This window comes from Podarcis gaigeae (genome assembly GCF_964106915.1).
Source record: "Podarcis gaigeae genome assembly, chromosome: 8".
Lineage (NCBI taxonomy): Eukaryota > Metazoa > Chordata > Lepidosauria > Squamata > Lacertidae > Podarcis > Podarcis gaigeae.
Genome location: NC_139684.1, coordinates 343,320 through 371,270, shown reverse-complemented (window position 1 = coordinate 371,270; position 27,951 = coordinate 343,320). Strand labels below are relative to the sequence as shown.

The 27,951-nt window shown below is 45.7% G+C and overlaps 1 long non-coding RNA gene across 1 annotated transcript; it reads right to left on the bottom strand.

The window, feature by feature from the left end:
• Nucleotides 1-8,441: 8,441 nt before the first annotated feature.
• On the bottom strand, nt 8,442-10,997 carry LOC310850096. The gene is made up of 2 exons (XR_014567220.1): nt 10,433-10,997; nt 8,442-9,992 (listed from the first exon to the last, which is right to left on the bottom strand). It is a non-coding gene; the product is annotated as an uncharacterized lncRNA (long non-coding RNA).
• Between the last annotated feature and the right edge of the window lie 16,954 nt (nt 10,998-27,951).

Here is a 27,951-nt window from a genome sequence, read left to right as displayed (position 1 = left end):
CCCCTGACATATTCCCGTACGTCTTCCCTCACCTTGGGCCACCAAAACTCCCTGGTCACCAACCACATGGTTTTGTGTTGCCCGAAGTGCCCCGCGGTGGGGCTGTCGTGCAATTGTTTGAGTACCCTCCCCCTCAATTCTCCTTCAGGTATATACAGTGCCCCCTTGTAATACAATGCCCCGTTCCTTTCTTCAAACCCCCCTGTGTTCTCTCCACCTCCCCGTAGTCCTCTGATTTTATCTTGGGCGTATTCATCGTTCTCAATTTCCTCTACCAGTTCTCTTTGCCCTACCAATGCCGCCCCACACACCCAGTGGTCCTCAGGGATGATATGTCTCTCCTCTGGCGCCCCCTCTCCCTCTAAATACTCTGGTTTACGAGAGAGAGCGTCCACTCTGACATTCTCCTTCCCCGGCACATAGCAAATTTCAAAATGGAATTTGGAGAACTCCTGGGCCCATCTCACTTGTCTCTGGTTCAGTACTCGGGCAGTTCTCCAGTATTCTAGATTTTTGTGGTCGGTGCGCACTTGGACCTTGTGCTGCGCTCCAATCAGCAAGTGTCGCCATCTCCGGAACGCTTCATGAATGGCGAGTAGTTCTCGGTCGTACACGGTGTAGTTCCTCTCGGATTTGTTCAACTTCCGCGAGAAGAAGGCACACGGTCTCCATTCCGACGTGTCTTTTCCCGGCTGTAGAAGCACCGCCCCCACCGCTCGGTCTGATGCGTCAGTCTCCACTCTCATTGGTTGCTGTAGATCCACGTGCAAAAGTTGTTCTTCCGACGCAAACGCCTTCTTCAATCTTTCGAACGCCCACTGCGCCTCTTCCGTCCAAACAAATTTCTTCTTGCTGCTGAGACAATCAGTGATGGGCGCCGTTAAGTGGGCAAAATTCTTGATGAACTTCCGATAGAAGTTTCCGAAGCCCAGGAACCTTTGCACGTCCTTCTTAGTTTTCGGTGTCTTCCATTCCAGTACCGCTTGAACCTTGCTGGGATCCATGGCCAATCCCTTGTCTGACAACCGGTCCCCCAGGAATTCCATCTCTCTGGTATGAAACTCACACTTCTCCAGTTTCACCCACAGCTGGTTTTCTTGCAGTCTGCTCAGTACCTCTCTTACATCTCGCACATGCTGCTCCTCATTCTCCGAGTACACCAGGACGTCATCTAAAAACGCTACACAGTTCTTGTAAAGCAATGGTCCCAGGACGTGATTCATGAACGATTGAAAACAGGCCGAGCCCCCCTGTAGACCAAAAGGCATAACGAGGTACTCAAAGGCCCCCAAGGGGGTGAACATAGTGGTTTTCCACTCGTCTCCCTTTCTCATACGTATCAGGTTATACGCCCCCCTTAGGTCCAGCTTGGTAAAAAATTTCCCTTTCCTCACCCGGGTCAAAATGTCATCGATTCTGGGCATGGGGAAAGCCACTGGTTCTGACACTGCATTCAGGGCCCGGAAGTCCACGACCAATCTGGGTTTATCAGTATTTTTTTTGTCCACAAAGAACACTGGGCTGCCCCCCACCGCGCGTGACTCTCTGATGAAACCTCGCTTGAGGTTCTTGTCAATGAACTCCCTTAACTCCTGCATCTCCCTGTCTGACATTGCATACAGCTTGCCCACTGGCAGTTGTGCTCCTGGGAGTAAGTTAATTTGACAGTCAAAGGGTCTGTGCGGGGGCAGTTTATCTGCTTCTCTTTCGCTGAAGACGTTAACCAGGTCGGCGTATTGTCGTGGTACCTTCCCTTTATCTGTTACTTCCATCCCTGCTAGCGTAGCCTGGGCTCCTACCTGGGCTTCCCCTTCCTTGCAGTGTGCCATGCAATGCGCTGACCCAAAGGAAACTACCCTCTGGTGCCATCCCACTAGCGGATCATGCAGTGCCAGCCAGCTCATCCCCAAAATAATGGGCACTCCTCCCAAGGTGGCCACATTAAACGCTATCAGTTCGGTGTGTCTTGCCACCCTCATTATCATTGGGACAGTCTGTTGGTTAACTTCTCCCCCCAACAGCTCCCTCCCATCAATCGTGGTCACCTGCAACGGGTTGCTCAAAGGGATAGTCTGTACCTGGTGTTCGGCAGCAAACTCCTTACTCATAAAATTGCAGGAGCTGCCTGAATCCAATAGCGCCTTTATCCTTAATGGGTGTCCGTTTGGCAGCTCTAGCAACACCTCTATTACAAGCGCTGGTGTCAGAGCTGCCTCTAGGTCCCAGCTCACAGAGGACCAACGCTAGTCAGTAATAACGTATAAAAGTCTTTATTGAAGGTTAGTTTCCATTTCCAAACCGCAGTGTGCAACTCTACGTCTTAGAAGCTAGACCGGCGAAGCTCCATCTGAGTCTCCGCCTCCTAGACACCAGTTTAAGACTCTAGCTTTACTCCACCTCTTCCTTTGTTCTTTCCTCCTCTGGGTCCTTCTGCCCCCTGGGGTTTCCTCCTTTCTGGACTCTTCTGATGCTGACCGCCCTGAGTCTTGCCCCTCCTTCCGGTGGGCTTTAGGACCTGGCTCCCTATCCGGGCTACCTGCTGTGCCGCTCGCCTGTACATTTGAACTTGGCGTGCGCGCCCAGCCGGTAACTTTCCTCTTGACCGTTTCCCTGCTCTCCGATGGAGGCGTGGTCAATCCTGACTCATCTCCTCTCGCTGGTGGTGAGAACACTGGTCCCGATGCCTGGGACTCCTCCCCCCCACTGCGCTCTGGTGGGGAAGCTGGTCCTGATTTCCAACTGCTGCTCTGGGAGTCCCCGCTGGCCCCTTCCTTCTGGGGTTTCCCCCTTGGCACCCCCCTTGCCCTGGCCATCGGCGCTCCCTTCTGTGAATCTTCCGATTCGCTGGAGAGGCTCATGGAATCCCTCGGACCACTTTCATTTCCTGCGCTTCCCTCGGATTCCTCCCCCTCGCTCTCCATTTCCTCCCTCTCCTGTGCCTCTGCTCCTGAGCCCCTGACAGCTGGTCTTGGGGGTTCCGGTGTGGGCACATTCACTGCTCTTTGGCCTGGCTGCTGTGCCCCGATGGTGGCAGCCAGGCGTTGGCTTTTACTTGCTCCTTAACCCCCTCCTCCTCCCCTCCAACAGCTCACGCCATCCCTTGCCATTCCTTTCTTTGTGGGCAGACTCTGGCAAAGTGACCTGGCTGTTGGCAGAGAAAACATTTCTTGGCACTCTTTCCCTCCTTCTTCCACCCTTCGCTGGGGTTTGAAACTGCGCGCGCGCGCGCTGTTCCAATTTCCATCGGCTCTGCTGGCGGGGAGTGCTGCTCAGGAATCTCTGGAATGCGAAAATCCCTCCAACGTTCCCCCTTCCCTTCCCGCTTCTCCAAAGCTCTCGCCTCCTGGCGTGCTCCTATGGCCAGCGCTGATTTAGTCAGCTGGTCCATAGACTCCGCCCTGGGCGCCCGGGAAAGTTCGTCCTTCACTGCCGAAGATAGTCCTTCTTCGAACAGCATTTGTATCGGTTCCGCCGACAAATCCCAACCCAATTTATGGATCAACATGGTGAACTCAGTCCAGTACTCACGGACAGATCGGCTCCCCTGTTTACACGCCATTAACTGTCTGCGCACCACTCCCTGCTCAATCTCGCTGGAAAACAGATCCATGGCGCGAAAAAACTTCAAGTCCTTTAGGGCGTCATTATTAGCTGCCATCAGGGGTCTCACCCAGTCCTTCGCCCCCCCTTCGAGATGGCCAATCACAAACGCTACCCTCGATTCCTCATCGGGAAAGTCATCAAACTGCAGATTGAGGGCATATTGCATCTCTGTTCTAAAGGCTTGATAGTTCCTGGGATCCCCCCCAAACTTCTGCACCAATCCTGGCACCTTCCTCGTGAGTGGGGTGGCTTTTCCCTTTTCTGCATCCTGAGCCCTCCTCTCCTTGAGCCTAGCCGTTTGCAGCGCTAGCTGGACCTCCAACATCCTGTACCTTTCTTCCAGGCTTGGACCCTCTCCAGCTCCTCCCGCTGCTCCGGCTCCTGCTGGGTTGCTCATGATGCCTCTCCATGCACAAGCTGCTTACAGAGACTGTCGGATTGCTGTGATGGGATGATGAGCTGCTTGTGCGTAAAAGCTTAGTCCCTCAGGGTTTGCTCAGCTTAGCAAAACTCTGTCTTTAGCGGAGCCCTTAAGCATGGCTCCCTCAGTCGCTGGCAGAATCCGACAGTGGGCATTTGCGGAATCTCTTCCAACATAAAAGCTCCTTAACGGAAACGCGTCTTCTGGACTCTCGGCGTGACAGTTTCCGGCGAGGTGTGGGTGTCCCTATAGGAGGTCCTGAAACCTCCTCACTGTTTTCGCTAGAAGTGTCTCAGAGCCCTCTTTCCGACTCCCTTTCCCTCGGAGCTCCTTCTCTCCCCCTGCTGGTTCCCTCCTCTGCTGTTAAGTCTCTCCTAACCTCCTTGAGCCCTTCCACCACCTGCTCTTCCGATGGCAGTTCCCTGACAGTATACAAAAGACGAAGAGGTGAAGGAGGCCATGATAAAATGGGCCATAGATATTGGTTACAACATTCACTTTGTAAAGTGGCAAGAATTGTGGAATGTAAATATGAAATTCACGACGTGTACGGCACTAAGGGAGAACCTCTGGAAGATGATTTATAGGTGGTATCTCACACCAGTGAAATTGGCTAAGATTTATAAACTGAAGATTAAGAAATACTGGAAATGTGGAGAGGGGGATGGTGAGTTCTATCATATGTGGTGGACATGCAGTAAAGTAAAAGGCTTTTGGGAACTGATTTACAACGAACTTTAAAAAAAATAAGTATACTTTCCCCAAAAAGCCTGAAGCTTTCCTGCTAGGAATAGTTGGCAAGGAAATCAAAAAAGAGGACAAAAATCTGTTTCTATATGCCACAACGGCCGCTAAACTATGTTAGCCCAAAGCTGGAAAATGGAATTAATACCTACTATAAATGACTGGCAGATCAAGATGATAAATTATGCTGAACTAGCTAGAATAACAGGAAGACTAAGAGACCAGGATGACCAGAAGTTTCATGAAAATTGGAACAAATATCTGATGTATATAAGAGATAAGTATAGAACTTCGATGACTCCGGCAGGGTTGGAACAACTCTAACAGTGTTTGGCAAATATGTAAAGGAGATAACACACGTAACTTTAGAAATTATCTGATACTTACCAATGAAGTGAAGGGAAGTCCGAGGCTCAGCGGAGCCCAAAATAACTGTGTACTATATATATGATTCTTGTAACAGCTATGTTATATGCAACTTATGTAATCTAGACTGTATATATGTATAATCAATGGAAAACCAATAAAAATTTATATGGAAAAAAAAAGGTATACAGGACCAAGGCCGTTTAGGGCTTTAAAGGTTGGCACCAACACTTTGAATTGTGTGTGGAAAGAAATAATCCTACTGAAACATGTTTCAATTGAGACTGAAGCCAAATGACATCCATTACAACTGACTAGCTGACAAAGCAAGGAACCCTCAGCACAGCTGCTCCATGAAAGTCCCCTACAACTGGTGGTAATAGTAGTTGTAGTAGTATCATTTAGTATGAGGAACTGCAACAAAATGTTTCAATATGGAGTGCTTCAAGACATTGAACAGGTCACCTGTTTTAAATATCTAGGCAATGTCTTTCAAACTTCAGGAAAGAAAACTCCCCATATTAATTACACCTCCTCTATGGCCCAAAAAAAGTACTGCCGCAATCTTAAGATCCATCAAATAAGAGAGAAATGTAATTCCAGCTGCTACCAAGCTATTTGTTGCAAAACCAGTAGCACTTTTACGATACACAACTAGTTCCCCTCTCCAATCTGGGCCCCTATGAAAAAATCGAATCAGGATTTCTAAGGTCAATACTCCAGACTCCTAAATGTGTCCCTAAGGCAGCTCTATGATTGGAGTTGGGCTTGTAAAGGATTAAAGCCAAGGTTTGGCTAGTTACTCTACATACATGGCTAAGATTCCAACTGGACAGTTCTCCTTGATGCTGATAACAAAATGGTGTCCTGAATATCTTCTAGTCAGGGCCGGATTTAGGTTTGATGAGGCCCTAAGCTACTGAAGTTAATGGGGTCCTTTATATGTCCAGCTGTCCTTTGTCAACTCAACAACAAATTGCTGCTGTTTTTTGTGTTGAATATATGCTATATGGTAATTTATGGACCTAATATGTATCTAAAGCCATTTGCCACTGTTGCTGTATGTAGGTTTTATTTTATTTGTTTTTTATCTTATATTTTGGAAATATACATCCAGGGGTTTTTTCCCTTTAATTTTTTTGGGGGCCCCAAGAGAGTGGGGCCCTAAGCTATAGCTTGTTTAGCTTATACATAAATCCAGCACTGCTTCTAGGTCTGAAAATAGGAAGGGCTAGAAGCATAATTAATGAACAATACTGGGATGTGGAATTCCAAATTGATCTTAATTGATCCTTCAAAATTTATAGATTGCTACATGGACCTCAAGGTCAGCAACCACACCACCTGGGGTGTACGAAACATCCATATCTTTCTGGTATAATTCCTCTGTGTATTCTTGCCACCTCTTCTTGATGTCACCTCTTGCCACCTTGATGTCTTCTGCTTACCACTTTTGTCCTTTATTATGGTAATCTTTGTATGAAATGTTCCTTTCATATCTCCAATTTTCTTGAACAGATCTCTGGTTCTTCCCATTCTGTTGTTTTCCTCTATTTCTTTGCATTGCTCGTTTAAGAAGACCTTCTTGTCTCTCCTTGCTATTTTTTGGACTATCTCCCTCGCATTTTGCTTGCCTTCTCTCCCCCGCTATTTGTAAGGCCTCGTTGGACAGCCACTTTGCTTTCTTGCATTTCCTTTTCATTGGGATGGTTTTCATTGCTGCCTCCTGTATAATTTTACGAGCCTCCATCCATAGTTCTTCAGGCATTCTGTCCACCAAATCTAAATCCTTAAACCTGTTCCTCACTTCCACTGTGTATTCATAAGGGATTTGATTTAGATTGTATCTTACCGGCCCAGTGGTTTTTCCTACTTTCTTCAGTTTAAGCTTGAATTTTGCTATAAGTAGCTGATGATCTGAGCCACAGTCAGCTCCAGGTCTTGTTTTTGCTGACTGTATAGAGCTTCTCCATCTTTGGCTGCAGAGAATATAATCAATCTGATTTCGATGCTGCCCATTTGGTGATGTCCATGTGTAGAGTCGTCTCTTGTGTTGTTGGAAAAGAGTGTTTGTGATGACCAGCTTGTTCTCTTGGCAGAACTAGCCTTTGCTCTGCTTCGTTTTGAACTCCAAGACCAAACTTGCCAGTTGTTCATTTTATCTCTTGATTCCCTACTTTAGCATTCCAATCCCCTATAGTGAGAAGAACATCCTTCTTTTGTGTCATTTCTATAAAGTGTTGTAAGTCTTCATAGAATTGGTCAATTTCAGTTTCTTCAGCACCAGTAGTTGGTGCATAAACTGTGATGTTGAAAGGTCTACCTTGGATTCGTATCAAGATAATTCTATCATTTTTGAGATTGCATTCTAGTACAGCTTTCGCCACTCTTTTGTTGACTATGAGGGCCACTCCATTTCTTTTATGGGATTCTTGCCCACAGTAGTAGATATGATGGTCCTCCGAACTGAATTCACCCATTCCTGTCCATTTTAGTTCACTGATGCCCAGGATGTCAATATTTATTCTTGCCATCTTATTTTTGACCACATCCAACATACTAAGGTTCATGGTTCTTACATTCCAGGTTCCTATGCAATAGTTAGCTATGGTTTTCCCAGTAGTGATGTATGGAAGTGAGAGCTGGACCATAAAGAAGGCTGATTGTCAAAGAATTGATGCTTTTGAATTATGGTGCTGGAGGAGACTCTTGAGGGTCCCATGGACTGCAAGAAGATCAAACGTATCAATTCTTAAGGAAGTCAACCCTGAGTGCTCACTGGAAGGACAGATCCTGAAGCTGAGGCTCAAATACTTTGCCACCTCATGAGAAGAGAAGACTCCCTGGAAAAGACCCTGATGTTGGGAAAGATTGAGGGCATAAGGAGAAGGGGACGACAGAGGACGAGATGGTTGGACAATGTTCTCGAAGCTACCAACATGAGCTTGACCAAACTGCGGGAGACAGTGGAAGACAGGAGTGCCTGGTGCTCTCTGTTCCATGGGGTCACGAAGAGTCGGACACGACTAAACAACAACAACAACAGCACATGAACCTCAAAGTGTACTGGACAACCTCAATCATTGCTGGGCATTCTCCAGTGGCCACTTTAATGCCCTCCTCTCAGCACTATTAGAGGGCAGATGTCATGACATCCCAGTCGAATAGAAACAATGTCCATGTAATTCAGATGAGGCTGAATCAACTGGCCATGTTCTCTTATTTTTATTTTTTATTTTTCCTGCTTTAGCAATTCTCTTTATTTTTGCCAACATTCACATTATGTCACTGTACCTAACTCTAGGTATTTTTTAAAAAAATCATATTTATTAGAAGTTTAAAAATTACAGAGAAAAGAAGAAAAGAAAAGAACAAAAAATTTAACAAAACATACATTACAATACATAAAAAACAAAACAAAAACATAAAAACCAATACAACAATAACAATAAAAAACACACATCCAATATTCCATATCTTTATCTTTCATTTACTTGTTTCATCGACCTCCTCACACCTCCCTTTTTGTATTCTAGTTTAGTTATTTGTTTCAGCAAATTCTTTCCCTCTTTCTCAATTTTTATTGGGTAATTTATCTTAACAGTCTAACCTATTAATTAACTCAGCAAATCCTTTCCATCTTTCACTATATTCTGTCGTTCAATTTACCTTAATTTATTTTAACCTTATCTTACCATAAAATACCTTAAAGCTTAAAACTTAATACTTATTTATACATAACTCCTTATATCATTTCTACTAAAGCCAAATAGTTTCATTCCAACATGTTTCCTAATACTCGTTAATTTTACACTAATTCCCAAAATAAATTTAAAAAAAATTTCTTCCAATCTTCATTCAACGTCTCTTCTTCCTGGTCTCGGGTTATGTCAGTCCTTACTGTCCATTCCATCTAGTCCATCAACCTGGTAATCTTCTGTCCGAGGCTCTTAAGTCTTTTCCATGTCCCTTCTGCAGATCTTCTTGTTTATACCTGCACTTTACCTTGTCTTTTGTCGATCTCTTTCTTAATTTCTTTCCTTTCTCATTGAGGAGTAGGTCTCGGGGAAACTCCAACCCCAAAATATCTCCATCTCCCCTCAGCAGATCAGCCCATTCCCCACAATCCCATTCCTCACAGTCAGCAGTGTAGTCCAGAAAGTATTTAAAAGCATGTTTCAAAGTCCCTCCAAAATTAAGAGCCCAGACAACTCCAGACCCCCCCCGGCCCACTCCAGATTCAATCTTCAAGAACAGCGGCTTATGCTCCTGCAGGGCCTCGGGTCTCTCCATTTGTGTTACTTGAGGTTCAGCAACAACCTCCTCCATTGTCTTCTGCATTTGCACTTGCCCTGTCAAAACAGGTTCCTGGGTTGGTTCCTGAATGGTTTCTATATGAGTATTCGCTGTTTGTCCAAAGTTTTTGACTGCAACAGTCATCAAATCCATCTTCTCATGCATCTGCTCCAACAAAGCACTTGTTTTGCAAAAAGCAAGCACCAAAACCTCTTCTAAACACATTTTTATTCAAGGTCAGAGTCTGGTCCCACGATCCTAATCTCCACAGCTGTGAAATCCCCAGATCGACTCCAGCAACAATTTAACAAGCTCCCTCTAGAGGAGACAATTTCTATTTGTATCCATCTTTTGAAAGCATGTCCAACAAAAGAAAATTACTTTCATTTTTCAAATTTTTTGTTTCTTTTAAATGCAAAAGGCAACACTGGAATCAATTTGTTTCTCTTCTATAACTATCTGTCAAAAGACGTTCCATTCAGTCAATGAACTTCCCCAAAAATTTCTGTCTCTGACACCCCGTTCCCAGGTTTGAGATGGTGGAAATTTATCTTTCTTTACTCTCTCTCTTTTTTTTAATATAATTTTTTATTGGTTTTTTCAACACAGATTTAAAAACAAAACAAGACACCATACATAAACAAACAAAACATATAAACATGTATAATTTCAAACCTCATTTTCATAACCTTACTTCCCAGACTTCCCCTTACCTCTCCTTTTCTGCATCCCTATTTTGAGATTTTTTCAACAACTCCTTACACCAATTGTCTAATTACTTATTTTCTTTTTTAGCTTCTTCTCATACTTAATCAATTGTAGCTATAATTCAATATTTTCTTTTCCCTTGACATTTTAGCACTCTTCAATTTTACAACAGTTCTTAAGATATACTTTAAATTTCTTCCAATCTTCTTCCACCGTCTCTTTTTCTTGGTCACGGATTCTGCCGGTCATCTCCGCAAGTCCCATATAGTCAGTCACCTTCGTCTGCCTCTTTACTCTCTCTCCTGCAGGCTTGAACAATCAAAATTCCCCCTCTTTTCTCCTGCTTCCAAGAGGGGTTTTGGTGGTTAAAACTGAAGGAAATTTAGCCCTTTATATACGACTTTCCAGACTTTAGCTTGCACAATTTTTGCTTCAGTCTATTTACAAAAGCGGAAGGCGGACTTCCTGTTTAGAGCCTTCCCGCTTCAGTGCCAAATTAAAATGTTTCTTAATCCAATTTTCTGTTCTACTCACGGGTACTTGTTTAGAGTCCAATTGTCTACAGGAAAAAGTCAGCGCTCTCCGGCAACGGCTGTGCGGCTTCACTCCGTAAAAGTAGTGGTCGATTCAAAACACCGCGCCGCTCACCCCACGTCGCTTCGGATCCCCGAAAAAGGTTTTCCCCGCGAGTAGGGGAGGTGCTCCTGGTGTCAGTCGAATCCCACATTCCCAGCCTTCCTCCGCCTGGGATTTTTAAAGGGTCTCCGCCTTCGCCGCGGTGGCAAGACCCGATTTTCGCAGAGCGGGTTCCTCTCAGTCAGAGGAACTCCGCCATTGCCGATGGCGCTAACCCGGAAGTCTGGCCATGTTCTCTTATATTGCCCACTAAACTGTGATAGCCGAAAATAGTGAATTCAGCCTTTATTAAGGAAATTTGTGTTAAATACCTTCTCACTGACAAAGACCTGAATGTCAGTAGACATGTCGAGAAATTCAGTTTTGTGGCAATGAGGACTTTAACTGGAGTGTTGCTTTTATATGAAATTTTCAATTTTGTCTACTGCTTCAGCTCCTTGGTCCTGTTGTAGTTATATGTGTTGTTTCTGTTGTCTGGTCTTTGACCTTAATAAAGATTGATTGATTAAGCTGTCAATCTCAGGGTGCTAAAATGATACTTTATGGGGATCAGCTGGTGCTGCACTTATTTATGGCAAAGTTGCAGTGACTATCCCACAATACACAGAATTCTGGCACTCAGAGGAATCTATCTGTTCACCTGTCATTCAATAGTCCATGTGCCATGTCATGAAGGAGACTCAAACCACCTCCCTGCTTTCCAAAACATCTGATTGGAATCCCCCATCCATGGCTCTGGAGATTTCTTCAGACATTTCTCAGGCACTATAAAGCCTAACTACTTCTTCTTCTTCTTCTTCTTCTTCTTCTTCTTCTTCTTCTTCTTCTTCTTCTTCTTCTACGATCACTCGTAGCCGAGTAAGATTGTCTTCCTTAAACACGGTTTTAACAATGAGTCCGTAAGTAACTGTGGAGGCCAATTCTGGTTCCACACGTCCTTCCACAGTGGGGACATTGGTTTCCGGGAGGGAGTTGATCACGGTGTGGATTTGCAAAGCATGCCTTCCTCTTAGCACCTTTCTCCCTTGCACCCTGAGTTTGGGTGCCCATGACACCTTTGGTAAAGGCTGTTCTCCAACTGGAGCACTCGCAGGCCTGTGTTTTCCAGTTGTCAGTGTTTATACTACATTTTTTTAGATTTGCCTTGAGACAGTCTTTAAACCTCTTTTGTTGACCACCAGCATTACGCTTTCCATTTTTCAGTTCGGAATAGAGTATTTGCTTTGGAAGACGATCATCAGGCATCCGCACAAGATGACCAGTCCAACGAAGTTGATGTTGAAGAATCATTGCTTCAACACTGGTGATCTTTGCTTCTTCCAGTACACTGATATTAGTTCGCCTGTCTTCCCAAGTGATGTGCAAAATTTTTTGGAGACACCGTTGATGGAATCTTTTGAGGAGTTGGAGATGGCGTTTATAAGTGGTCCATGTTTCACAAGCATATAGTAAGGTTGGTAGTACAATATCTTTGTAAATAAGCATTTTGGTTTCCCTGCGAATGTCAAACACTCTGCACTTGAAACGTGTTTTTAAATGAAAGCTTGGAGTCTCCAGATGCTTTATTTTGTGCCTGCTAGTTATTTATGTAAGGGTATTTACACAGCACTTTTGAGGAAGACCTCACAAAGCAGTTTACATAAAATTATTTTCAAAAATGATAGATAAATATATAAACAGAAAAAGGGAAAACAACTTGTTTGTTTTAGAAGAAGTTGCTACTGCTTCTTCTCGTACCCCTCAGGCCAAGACGCTTCTTCAGATGCCCCTGTGGTGGCAGCTGTGGGAGGTAAATAGGGGCCAAAATGGGAACTGGTTTCTTCTGCTTTCTTCTCCACTCCACTCCTGCCAGACTGCACACATTCCCCACAATTCTGCTGAGTTGCAGAGTTCCAGATGTTCTTGCCTTGTTTCCAAACCAGGATTCTTACATTTCCAAGCCCTAGCTCTCTGTATTACTGCTGGACAAGTAAAAACAATGTTTTTAAAGTGTGAGATTTAGGTGTGAGATTTTAAAGTGTGAGATCCTTAGCGCTGAGTTTTGATTTTGATTTTTTGCAAGCAGCTCTGACAGCCTTTTTGGCTAAAGGGTGGAATATAAATGTCATCATAACAAAATACACAAACGCATATTGCTCTTGGTCAGTCTCAGACGCTCTCTCGGAGCTTCTGTACCTTACAATTCAGTTGAGCCTTCTGAGGAATGCTTCCTGGATATTCTGCAGAATATCCTGAACCTATAACCCTTGCGTTTCTGGGTTTGTTTCCTGTCTAATACCTTTCCCATATGTCTACTCCTTGGGCTCAGAGGATTAATTGCCTCCTCTTCCGGTGAGGAAATGCTACCCATCCTGCTTTCTGGGCCTGCCTGTGCTTCTTGAGTGAGTTGGCTTCTCTCCCTCCCGCTGACTGCTAACGTCTTATCAACATTCCATTCTGTGTTAGGGGCAAGGGAAGGGGGACTGCTCCCAGCTATCTGACTGCTTCCTAACTCAGGCTGTGCTTCTCTAGTTGGGGCAGATGTGTTTGTCATGAACATGACATGAACATGTCTGCTAGGTGTTAGAGGACTATGCAGTGGTCAGTGGTGGATTTGCCATGGCAGAAGCCTATTTGTTCAGGCCCAAGGATCTTGTTGGATGTCATCCAGTCATTCAATTTCTTTTCCAAATGTTGGTTATACATCTTGCCAAGGAGTGATGGGAGACATTGGACAATAATTCTCAGGCAGCTTCGGGTCACCTTTTTTAAATATAATTTTTATTGATTTTCCAATTTTAACAATCCTATAACATCATAATATAACATCATTAAAGCTTTTGCTCTGCCGAGCTCTCGACTTCCCTTCCTCTGTGTTCTGGTTTCCTTATATCACAATTTTATCTCCGCACATTTATAACGTCTCCATTCTATACATATCTTAGATTATTAAATCACTTTAATCACAAATAGAATGTTCCTTCTTTTGAATATTGTAGGTTTTATCTCAGTCCTGCTATTGTCTTTATATGTGTACAATGATTCTCTATGTATTGTATAAATTTACTCCACTCTCTCTGGAACACTTGGTTGCTCTGGTTTTGGATTCTCTCCGTCAGCTTTGCCAGTTCTGCACAATCCATCATCTTCGCCTGCCATTCTTCTACATTTGGTAACTTCTGCTGTTTCCATTTGGGGGCTAATAAAGTTCTAGCTGCCGTTGTGGCATACATAAACAATTTTTGGTCTACTCTTGATATTTCCACGTCTACTATTCCTAAGAAAAACACTTCTGGTTTCTTGGGAAAGGTACCCCTAAACATCTTTTTTAATTCATTGTATTGTAAATACTATCCCAAAATACTTTAACTTTATCACACATTCACAACATATGATATGATAAAAATCACCTTCTTTAACATTACATTTCCAACAATTCTTATTTCTTATTCTATACATTTTTGCTAATTTAGTTGGAGTCAAATACCACCTATACATCATTTTCATTATATATTTTTTCAGTGTCATACATGCGGTGAATTTCATCCCAACGTTCCATAGCCTAGACCATACATCAAATTGAATATTATGCCCAATGTCTATTGCCCATTTTGTCATTACTTCCTTAATTTCCTCATCTTTTGTGTGCCATTCTAAGAGTAGGTCATACATTTTCGATAAGATTAGTTTACCTTCCAACAATTTGGTTTCCAGCTACGATCTAGAAGTCTCAAAGCCATTATTCATTTTATCTTTTTTAAATATATCATTTATTTGGCGGTACTGTAACCAACCTTTCATATCTAACCTTTTAACTGAAATTGCTTCTACTGATGATACCCACCATGGTGTTTTATGCTCTAACAAATCTTTGTACAGTGGTACCTTGGATTTCATACGCTTTAGGTTACAGACTCCGCTAAACCAGAAATAGTACCTCGGGTTAAGAACTTTGCTTCAGGATGAGAACAGAGGGAGGACCCATTAGCTAAAGTGGTACCTCAGATTAAGAACAGTTTCAGGTTAAGAACAGACCTCCAGAACGAATTAAGTGTCTCTGGACAGCACTGGCCCCCGGCCTCTTAAGTGAGATGGGCGCACAACCCTAGAGTTGGACACGACTGGCCCGTACGGGCAGGGGTACCTTTACCTAAAGATTTGATAGAAATTTAAAAGTTGAGATTGCACTTTATATTCTTGCCACTAGATGGTGTCTATAAACTGAGTGACAGTAATAACTCTCACAGTCTTTTTCCTGTTATGACTAAGCCCAAGTGCCATTCTCAAAACACTGCAGCTGTGCACCTCAATTACTTACATTTTCTTTGTTACAACTCCAATTCATAAAATCATGAATTTAATCTCTAGAAATTACAATTTATTAAGCCAATTATGCTGGGAAGAGCGATTTCAAAAGGGGGCACGATCTCAAAAGCTATATTAAAGTCTCTGCGCTTCCAGATAAAAAAGACAAAATAAAACAGAAAAATCTCGCAGCAAACCCGCCGTTCTATCTTCGGCCCCTTGGTCAGACTAATCTAATTGTATTCAATAATCCACAGTCAGCAGCAAAGAAATGAAGAAAAATGAACCAACAATCAAATCCAATGCCTCCGACTGGGGGGGAGGGAGTCAAATCTAAGCCTCTATCAGGAACCCACAGCTTTCTGTCCGCTGGCGGAAATGACTTGTAGCCAAGCTTAAACAACAAATTTCAGTCGGGCGTTTGCAGGATAGCAAATTTGTTTCTGCCTTCCACCGATTGTTACAAAGTATTTTAGTGCAGTTTTTGTATTTTGTAACAAAATCCACTCCTTGCCCTATATATTGGGCAGTGTACTTAGGCAGATGAAACAGAGTTACTTCAAGACTGAGCAGGCATCCCCCCCCCCCACCAGACACCAAGCAATCCTCTTAGTTCATATAAAATAAAAATAATGTCTCTAGATGATTAAATCCTTGTCTCCGCTTCCCAAATTTGGTTGTGGAGTGCTTAAAATAAAAAATAAAATAAAAGACTCACTCAGCAGCATATTTCCAACCTTTGGGACAAACTCACAACCATCATCCATGCGCCATTTTCCTCGCCAGCATCGGTATGGACTTCCTTTTTTTGCCCCTTCACACACACCGGATAGATACTTGAATCAAATTAATTTCAAATTTCGCTCCAATTCAATGTTCCAGATTAAATTTTAAGTCTCGGAATGCTTGCCACTTTCAACAGGAGCTTGTGGCTTCACTTTGCGAGGCTAGCAATGGACCCTAGCACTCTCTGCTCAATGCTGCCTCCCAAACCCCACTCCCAATGGAGCAGTTTGACTCACAGGAGAGCCGCTGGAGAGCGCAGCCAGGTCTCATGATCCCAAAGATTATTCCCTCTGGGTTCCGAGGTCCGCAGAGCCATTGCATGACCTCTTTTTCCCTCGCAAAGCTCAGGATTTCCCTGGAGGGCTAATCCCGTACTCCTTTAATGGCTATGACCAGCCAGAAGTCTCTTGGGTCACCTTTTTTCTATATAGGAGAGATGATGGAGTTTAGCCAAACATCTGGTAGCATTCCAAATTTGTCACTTGAAGTGAAGAAATTGGCTAATAGAGGGGCCCACTAATTTGGATTGTGTTTGAAGAGTTCACCATTTGGACCAGGGGATTTATTTGGTTTTAACTTCTTGATTATTGAGAGTATTTTATCTAGTTCCACTGGGGTCCATTCTGGAAGATGTACATAACCAGGCCCATTTTGCATGGCTTGTAGATTCGTTGGCACTATGAACATTGCAGAAAAGTAGTTGAACAAGCTAGAGGCAGGAATGATGGTAATTGTTTGGTTACTACCATCTTGAAGGGCACCAGAAACTATCCTCCATAATTCCTTGTTGTCCTTTACTTGAAATGCCCTGAAATGTTGTATACTATTTTAGTAGGTGTCTTCCATTGGCTTGCCAAATTTCCTGATGTCTCAAAGCAGTTTTGGACAACATGTCATGCAAGTTAAATAGGTATTGCTTTCATTTTCTGTTATGTACTGAGCTTGAATCCTAGAACAATAGACAGGTAGGATCCTAGAATGCAACAACCTGATTGGCGTGCAGGAGAAGACCAATCAGGCCCCAGGAGGAAGTTAATCAGCCTATTACAGAGGTTGTCAAACTAAGGCCCACGGGCCGGATACGGCCCACCAGGCTCGTTAATCCGGCCTGCGGTCAGTCCCCACGCTAAAGAGGCATGGAGCAGAGGCCTCGACACACAGAGACTGACTTCTACGACATGGCATTGAACGGCTTCTAATTGGCTGCAAGAAGCTCCTGCAGCCAATCAAAAGCTGTGGATGCCTCTGGGTGGGCAGCAACGCTGGCACGGCTTCTGATTGGCTGCAGGAAACTCCTGCAGCCTATCAGAAGCCGCAGTCACATCTGGGTGCCGCCCCTTCCTTCCTGCTGAGGCGGCCGAGCAGGAGGAAGCGGCTGAGCGGGAAGGAAGCGGCAGCTGCGTGGAGGCTGCCTCCACCGCCCAGTGGCTGCGGCATGAGTGGCATAGGCGGGGGGGCCTTTCAAGGGGGATGCTTTTGGGAAGAAGTGGATCTGCCCCCCCACAAGGTCTGAGGGACAGTGGACTGACCCTCTCCTGAAAAGGTTTGCTGACCCCTGGCCTATTAGGTTGGTAGGATCCTAGAATGCAACAACTGATTGGCGTGCAGGAGCAGCCCAATCAGGCTCCAGGAGGAAAGCATAGTCAGCCAATCTCAAGGGACCCATTGTGTAAATAATGTATATAAAGCCTGAGGTTTTGAGGAAAATTCATTCACTGTTTTACTAGCTGCAATAAAGGGCATGAAATCACTACATGACTCTAAGTATATTTCATTTTCTTAAACCATTCATTTTGTAAGTCAGAGATAGTCTTAACCCTAACCCTAACCCTCCAAAAAATTTTGTTGTTTTTTTTGTTTATAATATTTATTGATAATTTTTATCTTAGTTACAATACCAAAAAAACAATAAAATATAACACATCTCTTAACATATTTTTCTTAACTTCTTGGACTTCCTCACACCTCCCGCTCCTGCGTTCCTGACAATAAATTTCTATCCAGCAAATTTATCCCCTTTTTTCTATTCTTATTATCTGGTTTTCCAATATTGTTTCTCTAATTTAGGTAACTTTAATTCAAATCTTAAAAATTAAAATATAACCTAAAATTTCCCAAACTTTGCCTTCTCTTAAATTTAGCTTCTCTTCATATTTCACTTCATCTAGCTTAATGGTGCCAAGTTGTTTATATTCTGGCATCCTTCGTAACATTCATACAGTTTACAATATTTTTGTAAATAAGTCTTGAATTTCTTCCAATCTTCCTCCACCGTCTCTTCTCCCAAGTCTCGGATTCTGCCAGTCATCTCGGCCAGTTCCATATAGTCTATCAGTTGCATCTGCCATTCTTCCAGCAAAAAATTTTGAACTAGAACTCCCATCACAGAATCATAGAATCATAGAATCATAGAGTTGGAAGAGACCACAAGGGCCATCGAGTCCAACCCCCTGCCAAGCAGGAAACACCATCAGAGCACTCCTGACATATGGTTGTCAAGCCTCTGCTTAAAGACCTCCAAAGAAGGAGACTCCACCACACTCCTTGGCAGCAAATTCTACTGTCGAACAGCTCTTACTGTCAGGAAGTTCTTCCTAATGTTTAGGTGGAATCTTCTTTCTTGTAGTTTGGATCCATTACTCCGTGTCCGCTTCTCTGGAGCAGCAGAAAACAACCTTTCTCCCTCCTCTATGTGACATCCTTTTATATAATTGAACATGGCTATCATATCACCCCTTAACCTCCTCTTCTCCAGGCTAAACATGCCCAGCTCCCTTAGTCATTCCTCATAAGGCATCGTTTCCAGGCCTTTGACCATTTTGGTTGCCCTCCTCTGGACACGTTCCAGTTTGTCAGTGTCCTTCTTGAACTGTGGTGCCCAGAACTGGACACAGTACTCCAGGTGAGGTCTGACCAGAGCAGAATACAGTGGCACTATTACTTCCCTTGATCTAGATGCTATACTCCTATTGATGCAGCCCAGAATTGCAATGGCTTTTTTAGCTGCCGCGTCACACTGTTGGCTCATGTCAAGTTTGTGGTCAAGCAAGACTCCTAGATCCTTTTCACATGTACTGCTCTCAAGCCAGGTGTCACCCATCTTGTATTTGTGCCTCTCATTTTTTTTGCCCAAGTGCAATACTTTACATTTCTCCCTGTTAAAATTCATCTTGTTTGTTTTGGCCCAGTTCTCTAATCTGTCAAGGTCGTTTTGAAGTGTGATCCTGTCCTCTGGGGTGTTAGCCACCCCTCCCAGTTTTGTGTCATCTGCAAATTTGATCAGGATGCCCTTGAGTCTATCATCCAAGTTGTTGATAAAGTTGTTGAATAAGACCGGGCCCAAGACAGAACCCTGTGGCACCCCACTAGTCACTCTTCTCCAAGATGAAGAGGAACCATTGATGAGCACCCTTTGGGTTCGGTCAGTCAGCCAGTTACAAATCCACTGAGTGGTAGCATAGTCAAGACCGCATTTTACCAGCTTCTTTACAAGAATATCATGGGGCACCTTGTCAAATGCCTTGCTGAAATCAAGGTAGGCTACATCCACTGCGTTCCCTTCATCTACCAGGCTTGTAATTCTGTCAAAAAACGAGATCAGGTTAGTCTGACATGACTTATTTTTCAGAAATCCATGCTCCTATTGGTGATCACAGCATTCCTTTCTAGGTGCTCACAGACTGTTTGCTTAATGATCTGCTCCAGAATCTTCCAAGTATTGATGTCAGACTGACTGGGCGGTAATTATTTGGGTCCTCTCTTTTCCCCTTTTTGAAAATAGGGACAACATTTGCCCTCCTCCTCCTGACAGTTAGCCATGTTGACTAGGGCTGATAATACGTGGATAATACCACTTACTGATAATACGTGGATAATACCACTTCAACACGTGGATAATACCACTTGATGTAAACCGACCAAAACATACACAAACATCTCAGGTCCTTTTGGTATTGGCCTTTTGGTATTGGCCATCCTTCCTCCTTTAGCCGCACCCATTCAGATCCAATGCTAGATGTTAGGAAGCAAGGCAGCAGCAGCAAGACAAGAGAAGAGTTTCAGGACCACAGATAGCTCCAAGTGAGCAACTAGCTCCAAAGCAGGCTGAGAGCAGATTGAGTCTTTTCCAGATTCTTTCCCCAGAGTACTTCTCCCAGGGCTCTGCTCCCTTGTGGAGAACTTAAAGGGTGAACTCTCTCATCTGCAGATGGGCATTCGTCCTCTCTTCCATTCTCTCCTGCCTGGTGCAATCCATGAGCTCCTGGACTGGTGAGGTATGTGAGGTGTGTTTTGTTCCGCTGGGTGAAGTTCTCAATGGGATCTTGGTTGTGGCCCTACAGTCCAGCCTCCTTTGTCACAGTGAGAGCCAGTGTGGTGTAGTGGTTGGAAGAGAACCTGAGACTCAAATCCCTGCTCAGCCATAAAGCTCACTGGTGACCTTGGGTCAGTCAGGATCTCTCAGCCAAATCCACCTCACAGAGTTGTTGCAAGGTTAAAATGAGGAAGAAGAGAACCTTGTGCATCACCTTGAGCTTCTTGGAGGAAAGGTGGGATAGATACAAACAGACAAACAAACAAACAAACAAACAAATAGTGCAGGAGGTTATTCTGTGGGCTCTTTGCTATAAGGCTCATGCTCATTGATCTGCAGCAGCAAACTCAGAGACCTGAATCTGGTCCATCTCCTTATCTGGAGTCAAGATCTTAGTTCCTACCCCGCCTGTCTATGACCTACCCCATTTGAAATGAAAAGGACACAACATTACCTCCACTTTCAAGGATGGTTCTCGAATACTAGTTGTTGGAAGCTGTGGAAAGGGAGAACACCCTTGTGCTCAGGTTTCCCACAGGCACCTGGTTAGCTGATGTGAACTAGATGGACCCTCGGCCTGATTCAGCAATCTGTTCTTATATTCTTACATTCTAGTTTTGCATAGAATGTGCTGGGCGGGGGGGGGGGTTGCTGAAGAAATAGGAGGAAAGGGATAAGCAGGAAAGACAGATGCCTAGCCTTTTCATTAGGAAGAAGAAGGTTTGGAATAAGAGGATGAGCAGGGTCATTTCCCAAAGCACAGGGAACAATCCAATTAATGAAATTCTAAAGAGTGCAGTGCTTATTAAATAGTCATTCTCACTCCAGAATTCTGGGCGATAAGAGGGCGAAGGCTTGCTAATGCCCAAGCCGTCAAATAGAGAACATTCCATATTGTGTCAATTTGTGTGCATTTATTCATCATACACATGGTTCATTAGGCTGCTGACAACTAAGGACTGGCAAGCTCCCATCACAGCAGGCACGGCTGCAAGCAATAAAAAATATGCAAGTGCTTGTTGAGAATGCGTGTTTTTACAAGCATAATAAATTGCACACGAATTGCATCAGATCAGGGAAACACTGCAGGGGCAGGCAGAGTTCAAAGCTGGTTGTATTTACTTTAAAAAAACACCACATGTTAGAGCTCCTGCTAATTGTGATGAATGCCTGCAACCACCTGAGAAGGTGACATTTCATGGCAGAAAAGTCAAAGAAATTGTCTGGAACAGAGGAGAGTTTCCAGTATGGGAAGTGACTTCACAAAACACATTGATGAAAGAGGATGGCAGGATGCTGGCTTTGAAATTTACAAAGGCATTGTGCCATCTTCAACAGATTCTGCTTCAACTGCCAAGAGAGGACAAGATCCACATCAACTAAAACTGCTTTAAAGCATCCTGGATTACTTAACCCAAAAGGCTAAAGCTGGCCTATCTAAGATTCCCTTTAAGCTGCAAAGGGATGCACTCTGCTGAACTCACAAACATGAGGAAGGAAGAATAATATCTAATAAATATATCATCTCCTAGCATCTATACACATCCCTACAAGCCAGAAGGAGAACAGAAGAATATAAGAAGAGACTGCTGGATCTGTTGGTGCAAGGAAAAATAAGTACATTACGGAGAATTCCCTGGATGCCAAGATCCAGGTTTGGGGCAAGTACTCTTTGGTGAGAGATTTAAAATATGAAACATGCAGCAAAGCAAAGCATGGAAATATATACTTTTAACAGCATGCCCTTGTGAGTTCCAAAACTTTCCACTTCCCCTAGCATAGAAAAAGACCACACATTTGGTAAGTAAAAAATGATTTGCTAATAATAATAATAATTTCAAAAAAAAAAAAAAACCTTCCCAAAACAGGGTGCCCTTCAGATGTCTTCTAAAAGTCAGATAGTTGTTTATAGAAGTCCAGTTGCACCAGAAAGTGATCTGACCATGGCACTCTCAACGGTCAGATCCATGTGCTTTTCAGCATTCAGAAAAAGTTGAACAGGCAGTAAAACCTGGCTTAGTTACAGTGCCTCACTAAGTCTGGCAGTTACAGATAGGTAGCCGTGTTGGTCTGCCATAGTCAAAACAAAAAAAATTCCTTCCAGTAGCACCTTAAAGACCAACTAAGTTAGTTCTTGGTATGAGCTTTCGTGTGCATGCACACTTCTTCAGATACACAGTCTGGCAGGAAAGAGCTTACTCTATGGTCTTAACCTGTTAATGTACTGAGTTGAATAGGATCCAAAATGCAGCAGTCCGATTGGTCCTAGAACAAAAGGATTCAGAATGCAGCAGTCTGATTGGTCCTAGAACAATGCAGCACTGTGATTGGTCTGCAGTAGCCACCCAATCCAGCTCCAGATGGAAGTGAATCCACAACCTGATTGGCCTACAGGAGAATTCCGGAATTAGCCAATCACGTGCAGCCCATTGTGTAAATAATGCATATAAAGCAGATACTTTGGGGGACCTTTCATTCCTCCTCACCACTATGAGCTGAATAAAGAACATGAAATCCACTCTCGACTCTGAGTATATTTCACTGGTGACGAAGGTGGGATCCCGCTGAGCTGACCGCCACACACAGCACCGCAGCACAGCCACCTGCCGCACTGCTGCCTCGCACCGTGTACCCAGGCTTCAGCTCCGGGACCCAAGGAACTCAGAATGGCAACCAACAGCAGCTTCTCGCCGTTTAACCCAGCCTCCGGAGACTGGGAAGCGTACGCCTCCCATTTCACCTTCCTCCTAGAAGCCGAAGGGGTCACCGACGAAGAAGACGCCAAGAAGAGGGCAATATTCTTCAGCATCTGTGGAGAGGAGACATTTGAAATAGCCCGGGCTCTCCTTGTGCCTGAAGATGTCACTACTGTTCCATACAAAACAATAATGGGAAGGTTGAAGGGGCACTTTTCGCCGCAGCCCTCAGTGGTGGCTCGTCGAAATGCCTTCTATGCAAAGTGGCAAGCCCCTGGGGAAACCATAACTGGGTTTGTGACCTCTCTCCGCCAAGCCTCCCGGTTCTGCAACTTCTCAGAGTTGGAGAACATGCTTCATGACCGCCTCATCGGTGGCCTGAAGGATGAGAAGCTGCAATGATGCCTCTATGCTAAGAAGGACCTAACATTCCAGGTTGCTCTGGAGGAGGCCCTGGCAACGGAAGCTGCCGAGAGGTTGACGCAAGAGGCACGGCCGAAACTGCCTTCCCAACCAAAGGTCCACCACAAAGACCTCACCAACGACTCAGGATCTGTCAGGGAGGAGGTGTACCGAGTACAGCAGTGCACAGCTGCCTCGACGAGAAGGAGGGAACTGCGGAAGCTGTGGGGAGAGTCATGAGAGGAGGACCTGCCATTTCCGCAATGCAGAGTGCAGGCAGTACAGAAAATTGGGACACATCGCCCAGGTGTGTCGGGCTCGGCCCACCCGACTCCAGGCATCAGATGACCGATCCAAGAGCCCCAGGTCCCGGGGCCCAACACACCAAGGCAACTCGACGGAGCTCACAGACTTCCAGGTATACCAGTTGCCCCACCCCAACATAGAGAAAATTTATGTAGAGGTACAGATAGAGGGGGCCCCGTGCCACATGGAGCTTGACACGGGTTCAACACTATCCATAATCTTGGCAAGGACCTTAAGGATACTGTGTCCTAGTGGGGGTCCCAAACTCGGGCCGGCCCCATTCACCATTCGGGAAAACGTATTCAGGGTGCAATATCGAGGGCGGACGCAGCAACTGGACTTGCTTGTGGTCAAGGGCCCCTACATTAGCTTACTGGGATTGGCATGGTTTGGACCACTGGGGCTAGCCATCACTGGGGTGAACTGCACTAGCATACAAGTGGACGTGGACGCCATATGCAAGGAATTTCCGGGGGGTTTTGATGGGAAATTGGGACAGTATACGCCCCCCCATTGCTCTACAGCTTGACCCCGCAGTACGACATGTCAGGCTCAAGTCCCACCGGGTCCTGTTCGCCCTGAAACCCCGTACAGATGAGGAATTGGACCAGCTTGTGGAGCCTGTGCCTAATGTCCCTTGGGAAACCCCGATCGTCACACCCGTCAAGCCTAACGGTTCGGTCCGCATCTATGCAGACTACAAATGTACCATAAACAAGGCCCTCAAGGCCCACACATACCCAGTGCCAGTGGTCAGCCATTCCTTGCCACCCTGGTTGGGTAAAAAAAAATTGGCAAGCTGAACTTGGCCCAAGCATATCAATAGCTGCCGGTAGATGAGGCCACAGTAGAGGCACAGACGATTGTGACGCACAGAGGAGCGTTCAGGGTAAAGCTGCTGCAATTCGGTGTCAGCGTGGTACCAGGAATATTCCAGAATCTAATGGACTCCTTAAAGGGATTCCTGGCACCACTCCCTTCTACGATGATGTGTTGATTGCTGGGCCCACACCAGAGGAGTTTGAGGACCGCCTCTGCACTGTTCTGCACTGTTTCCAGATGGCGGGTCTGAAGGTGAAGCGGGAAAAATGTCTACTAGGAGTGCCTCAGGTGGACTTTCTGGGATTTATGGTGGACGCAGAAGGGGTCCACCCGACTGGGAACAAGGTATGGGCCATTTGTGATGCCCTAGCACCCAAGAGCAAGACTGAACTTCAGGCCTTCTTAGGACTATTGAACTTTTACCATTCTTTCCTTCCCCACAAGGCGGCGGTAGCAGAGCCCCTACAAAGGCTCCTGGACAAGCAGGCCCCTTGGGTGTGGGGCCAGCGCCAGGAGGCCGCATTCCAGGCAGTCAAGGACTTGCTCGTCTCAAACTCGGTCTTGGCACACTTCGACGAGAGGCTGCCAGTGGTGCTAGCATGCGACGCCTCGCCCTATGGCATCGGCGCTGTCCTGGGACACCAACTCCCGGATGGAAGAGAGGTGCCGGTGGCATACTTTTCCCAGAAACTCAACGCAACCTACTCGCAAATCGAACTACTCGCAAATCGACAAGGAGGGTCTGGCAATCGTGAAGGGAGTAAAAAAATTCCATGACTTCTTGTACGGGCGGCCCTTTACTGTGGTGACTGACCACAAGCCATTGCTTGGCTTGTTTGCCCCTGAAAAGCAGACCCCCCAAGTGCTGTCTCTTCACGTCCTCAGGTGGTCAATTTTCCCTGCCAGCTACCAGTATGCACTGATTCACCGCCCTGGGAAGGCGATGGGCCACGTGGACGCCCTCAGCAGGCTAGCACTACCGGAAACAGGCCCCAACCCAGCACCCGCTCAAGAGGTTATGAGCCTGGAGCTGCTTCCCGACCACCCCATTCAGGCACAAGAAGTTGCACACCATTCCAAGAAAGATAGGGTCATCTCCCGGGTCCTGGACTGGGTGTGGAGGGGATGGCCCAGCAGCAGCCCTGGGCCAGAATTCGTGGGCTACACAACCCGCAAACATGAACTGTCGGCCCACAAGGGGTGCCTGTTATGCGGAAGCAGGGTCGTTGTTCCCCAGCCCCTCTGCAAAAGGGTCCTCACAGCCCTACACGAGACACACCCAGGGGTAGTCAGAATGAAGGCCCTTGCCAGGAGTTATGTGTGGTGGCTGGGGATTGATGGAGAGATAGAGGCCTGGGTCAAACACTGCCAGGCCTGCCAAGAATCCCGCCCAGATCCCCCAAGGGCCCCAGTCCGGTCCTGGGAGTCCGCCCGAGCACCATGGTCATGCCTGTATGTGGACTTCGCTGGCGCCTTTCTGGGGAAAACATTCTTCATAGTGGTGGACTCCTACACCAAATGGCTGGAAGTTGCACTGGTACCGTCCACTTCCACGTCCGCAGCCATCCGGGTACTACGCAGGCTGTTTGCAACCCACGGGCTCCCTGACACTCTTGTCTCAGATAACGGAACCACATTTATGTCAGAATTCCAAACCTTCACAGCGCAGAATGCCATCTGCCACATCCGCTCAGTGCCATTCCACCCTGCCACCAATGGCCAAGCAGAACACATGGTGCGGACCACGAAGGACACCATCCGCCGCATGACGCAAGGGGATTGGGAGTACCGCCTTGCCACATTCCTTCTAGCACAGCACCCCCAGCTCAACGACTGGCCAGAGCCCCGCTGAACTACTAATGGGTCAGCACCTTGCAATCAGACTGGACCGCCTTCACCCCGATATAACTCAGGATGAGGTAGTGGTGGGGGAAAGCAGGAACCCCCGGACCTTCGTGGCCCAGGACCCAGTGTACGCAAATAATTTTGGGGCAGGCCCAGCATGGGTACCCGCCACAGTCACCAGGGTCACTGGCCCTGTGTTGTATGAGGTGCTAACGGATGGGGGGCAATGCTGGGGCCGCCACTGTGACCAGACATGGCGATGATTCCCGGGAGAAAACCAGGAGGAGGACATGTCAGAGGAGTCCCAATGGAACCGTTGGGCAGTGAGGCCCGTAGAGCAGGAGGGGCAAACAGGAGAGAGCTGGTTGCGCCAGACCAAACGGCCCCATCACAGCCAGCATCCTTGGAACACGAGCCAGACCAGGGAACACCCCAGGCCGCAACGCACACGTAGGCCAGCGGCGTACCTTGAGGACTATAAATACGACCTCCCGGGCAGGACTGGAACTTAGAGGAGAGGGGTGTTATGTACTGAGTTGCAGTGGCGTAGCGTGGGGGTGCAGGGGGGGCCGGCCGCACCGGGCGCAACATCTGGGGGTTAGGGTTAGGGGGCACAAATCCACGGGTTAGGGGGCGCATATTACTTGCCTTGCCCTGGGTGCTGACAACCCACGCTACGCCACTGCTGAGTTGAATAGAATCCAAAATGCAGCAGTCTGATTGGTCCTAGAACAATAGGATCCAAAATGCAGCACTTTGATTGGTCCTAGAACAATAGGATTCAGAATGCAGCAGTCTGAATGGTCCTAGAACAATGCAGCAGTATGATTGGTCTGCAGGAGCCACCCAATCCAGCTCCAGATGGAAGTGAATCCACAACCTGATTGGCCTACAGGAGAATTCCGGAATTAGCCAATCACATGCAGCCCATTGTGTAAATAATGTATATAAAGCAGATACTTTGGGGAAACTTTCATTCCTCCTCACCACTATGAGCTGAATAAAGAGCATGAAATCCACGCTCGACTCTGAGTATATTTCATAACCCCTTCATGTATTAGAGGAGGGCCTTAGATGGTGAATGAAGGGTACAGGCATGTTGACTGCAGCAAAGGTATTCTTTCAAATACTGGGGTCCCAATGCACAGGTTTATAAATTAGAACCAGCACTTTGAATTGAACCTGGAAACCTATAGGCAGCTAGAAGCAAGTAAGCAGAGCAGACAAAAGGTTCAAGGAGAGATTTTAAAAGTACTTCTTCAGCTAAATGTACAAACACATTCTGGAACTTGCTTCTGTGAGAGATGGTGAGAATGGCCACTAGCATAATTAGCTTTAACATTAATTTGAGAGCCAGTGTGATGTAATGGCGAGAGTGTTGAATTAGGGCTAGCCATGAAGCTCACTGGGTGATCTCTCAGCTTAACCTACCTAACAGGATTGGTCTGAGGATAACAAGAAGAGGAGGAGAAAGATACACCCTTCAGCTCCTTATGTGGAAGGAATGCAGTGCATTTAATACCACTTTCAGGTGGATTCATGGAAAGCAAACATATATATAACATATGGCTGGTTCACACCTTGATTTCTCTGTATGGCTACTGAACACTGTTGTGTTTGGGACCAATCTGACTGTTCTACCTGTGGTTTTCATTTATTTCTTTAATGGATCCAGAATGCACCCGGTCTTTCATAGATCAGTGCTAACGCCCTACAAGGCACCT